Source organism: Sesamum indicum, linkage group LG13 (assembly GCF_000512975.1).
Source record: "Sesamum indicum cultivar Zhongzhi No. 13 linkage group LG13, S_indicum_v1.0, whole genome shotgun sequence".
Taxonomy (NCBI): domain Eukaryota; kingdom Viridiplantae; phylum Streptophyta; class Magnoliopsida; order Lamiales; family Pedaliaceae; genus Sesamum; species Sesamum indicum.
The window spans coordinates 3,863,363-3,867,555 of record NC_026157.1 but is presented as its reverse complement, the minus strand read 5'-3'; positions in this window follow the sequence as shown (position 1 = coordinate 3,867,555).

The window sequence follows — 4,193 nt, the reverse complement described above, 5'->3', positions numbered from 1 at the left end:
ATATTGCCCTTATATTATATATACATAGTTCAAAGAATTTGTTTTTTTTAAGCAATTTTACAATTTAAGTTTTGTTAAACTTTCTTAATTGAAAGAAATATATTTTATTTATAATAATGTAAAATATAAGTAGTGAGTTAAATAGTTTGAATTTTAGTTTTTTTATAGACTCAAAGTTAAGTAATAAATAATTATAATAAATAAATTTCATGAAAAGATTTTATTGATTTGGTAATAAAATTAAGTTATTAACTATTTATTTTTTTTTGATAGAAAAGAGTATTTACATATCGATTTTTTGAATATATTATTTTTTTTTTGGTTAAGCATATATTTGTCAATTTCTTGTCAAAAGAATATATGAGTTATTAATTATATTATATTTTTTCTTATGTACTATATATGTACAAAATTTATACTCTATCTTTAATTTAAATTCTTCACTTACTATTAAAAAATAATTTGATGATAATCTAATGTGAAAAATACTAAAATATAATAAGAATATATAATATAATTTTTAAGGCATGAGGGGCATTTTTATCAAACCAAGGGGTAAGTATTATTTCTTAATTTAGAGGGTACGTTACATCAAGAATTAATTCAGGGGGCAAATTGTATTTTATTCTAATTAGTATATTGATCATTATAATTATCAGTAAATATAATCATTACGAGATTGTAATTAATTTATTTAAAAAAAATTAACACAAGTAATACATTTTATTGGAAACAAATTTTATATTTAGTTGGTGTAATATAGGGTAAAAGTCCACTATCTATAACTAAAATGTCCCTTTGATAAATATTGAGGGTAACTTACATCGACACCCTTTAAGGGTTCGACTTAGTTATACATGACTGTCATTGTCCTCTGTAGATCTATAAGTATATTTTTGATATTGTAATTATAATTTATATCGGTACATTGTTAGGTCAAAAAATTTATACAAAACGCCCATTTGGAGTAAATCATTATAAAAAAATAAAGCATATACTGTACAAATAATATTGCAATGAAATTAATTTTGTAACTAATGAGGTGGACTAACAATGGATATCCCATTGCAAATTGTTTATTAAAATTGCTACATAATTTTTGTAGCCATAGCATTGAAAATTACCTGCTACAAATTTTTCATTTCAATTGCGACAATAGTGGCTATAGATTTTCTGTTACGATACATGATATCCTATTCTACATAGATTATAAACTAATAAAATATATAAGCATTAGCTAAAGTACTCAAATTCATCTATTGGATTTCCCGTTTCAAAGAGTTGTTCATACTAGATATTTAGAATGCACTTGACTGGATTTGGAGATAATTCTCGCGTCCAACACACTCGCAAGCTCGCGATGTGAGAAATTGTATCAGAGTTAACCACCAAGCAGATTCTAGAATTAAGTGTTATGCGGAACAAAGTGCTACGTGTGTGGAAGTGGGTCTGGAGTGTGACACTACAAATATAGCAATAGAAAATCCATAGGCAAGATTGTAAATATTATTAAATATTCACAATGGATATTTCGTCATTACTGCCACAAAATTAGCTATAAAATCTATCTATATATATATATTGTATCTACAGTCAAAGATAACTACATAAATTAAAATAACTGTAGTCAAAATTACCTATAGAAGTATAGCTTATGGAAATAGCTACAACAATTTCGATAGTTATAGATACAAATATATGAGTATCTGCTATGACTAGGTTGAAATTAATGTCCTATGTTTTTATAATGAATTACGTCAACACCTTACCAGGAGGCGTATTTATAATTTTACAAAAAATATAACTATTTATGTAATTAAATTTAATTTTAGAAAATATCGATGCCCTATATTTTACACACAAACTATTTTTTATAAGTAGTATTACTTAATCTTCCTTTAGCCTTACAAATTCTAGCATTTTTGTACTTTTCATTAGCACAGTACTAATTTGATCATCAAAAAATTTTAAACCAAAGCACCCCTCAATTTTGTCACTTTTCTTTCCAGAGTACACGTAATATCCGAATGATTTCAACTCCAATCATCACTACATGGCAAGACATACCCCTAAAACAATCAGTCATTTACAAAAATATTTATATATTACCCACCAACAAAATTCTATCATCAACAAAAAAAAAATTATAATTATTTAATTGAAAACGGTTCGTTCTTACAAATCGAGTCAAGAAGTGATGTTGGAGCACCCCTCGATTATCCTAACGACTATGATGGATCAGAGGCAACTGTGACAACATGAATGACCAAATAGATTCTTGTACCATTGGTGTATATATATATATATATATACATATATGTATATGGCCTATATTTATTACATACACATACATTGGTATATTATATATGAATTCTGTGTCTGAAATATGAAAACAGGGCAGGTAGAGAGGAAAAGGGGGGGTTGCCGGGGGGGGATAAGAGGAATGTGAGTGGCAGAAATGCCTAAAAACCAGGGTTGCCTCAAATTTACGTACAAGCCCCCATCATCGCCTCTTTATTCTCCCACTGGTCTCCCCCACTCTATATTTATTTATTTTATATATATAAATTCCAATAAATTCAAACAAATTTCAAATTTCTTTTCTCGTTTGTAGATCTGTAAATAATTTGGGTCGAATCCAGCAAATTATTATTTAAATTTATTTGAATTATCATTGAGTTTTATAAACTGTATTTGAATTTGATTTGATGACTAACGTTTTAATCAAGCTCAAACGAGCTTTAATTAGATCAAACACCAATCGAACTCGAATAATTTGATATTTTTAAGTGTGTTTTATTATTTTTCAACTAATCACATCGAGCTCGAGTCAAGTATGAAAATTAATTGAACAAAAAATTTTGTTCAAGTTCGGTTTGTTAAGTTTAACAAGTCAAGTTTGAAAAAACTTTTATTGATCGATTTTTAATCGAGTCATATCATATAGTTTGATTTATTTTGCAGCTCTATTCACTTGCATACTGTGCGATTTATTTATTAATTACACTACCAAAAAATGAATTACACCCTACACTATAACTCACGACGACTTAAAAATTATAACAATCGATACTATCTACAATGGTCAAATAAACTGACAACGGCTAACTCAACAATGAACCATGATGAAATTATTTGCCATAGTTTCTTAGCTGATGAAAATGTTTTAGTCTTGCTTACAAAAGTATAACGGCTAACACACGTTGTGCAGCTGTTATTAATCAGTATTTACCATGATATTTTATTTTTAATCAGATAATTAACTATAACGATAAATTATAATTTTTTTGGTATTAAAGATGGACATGTTGAGTGTGTCAAATGATTAAAATGCTCCCACGTACCATGAAAATTACCAAACACTCCAAGAATTCATGATACGTAAATTGACCTGAAATCGGGAGCTCAAGGGTACAATGGTATGTAGTTTAGTGGTTAAAATTGAGGTCCATTGATTAAGTTCGAATTCACGAGTTCGAGTCTCATGAAATGTATGGGTACTAGTCTCAATTAATGTGGTTTTATTAATTGAATCGATGTGTTTATAAATTTATTAATATTGATGTAATTATGGACATAGCTCGTTCTGAATTAGAAGTAGAATTTTCAATTGAGTTTTTAAGGTTTCCACTTATTATTCGATCAAATTTAAATGTAATATAATCAATTTATTTGTTAAAAAAATAAATATATTATTATATCAAATACTAATTAATAATTTGATATGTCTTCGGATAATTACATAATTTTAAAATAATAAAAATAATAAATTCACACAAAAAGCGACATAAATGCCCATATATGCATGGTGGATTCAAACTTTGAAGCACTAGATCTAATGGGTGCAACTTTAAGCAACAATTTAGGAAAATAAGGACATCTGTGTGGTAACCAATTCAGGAAATCTAAAAACGACATCTATGTCAAAAGTTATCACAAAAGTTTAGTTAGTAATCTGCCGATATAATATTTTAAATCAAGTTTTATCGAATTTAAATTAATTATTGACAAAAGTAATATTTATTGTATGAGTGGTGTACAGTTTAGGAAAAGTAATCAATCACATAACAAAAGTATACTTGTTCTGTGATTGATTTGATTCAATCAAATCTGATTTGGGTAAGAATTTTTCAGTATAAAAAATCAGTTTAAAGTGGTAAATTTACTCCGCGTACCTAATTCATTTGGAGTCG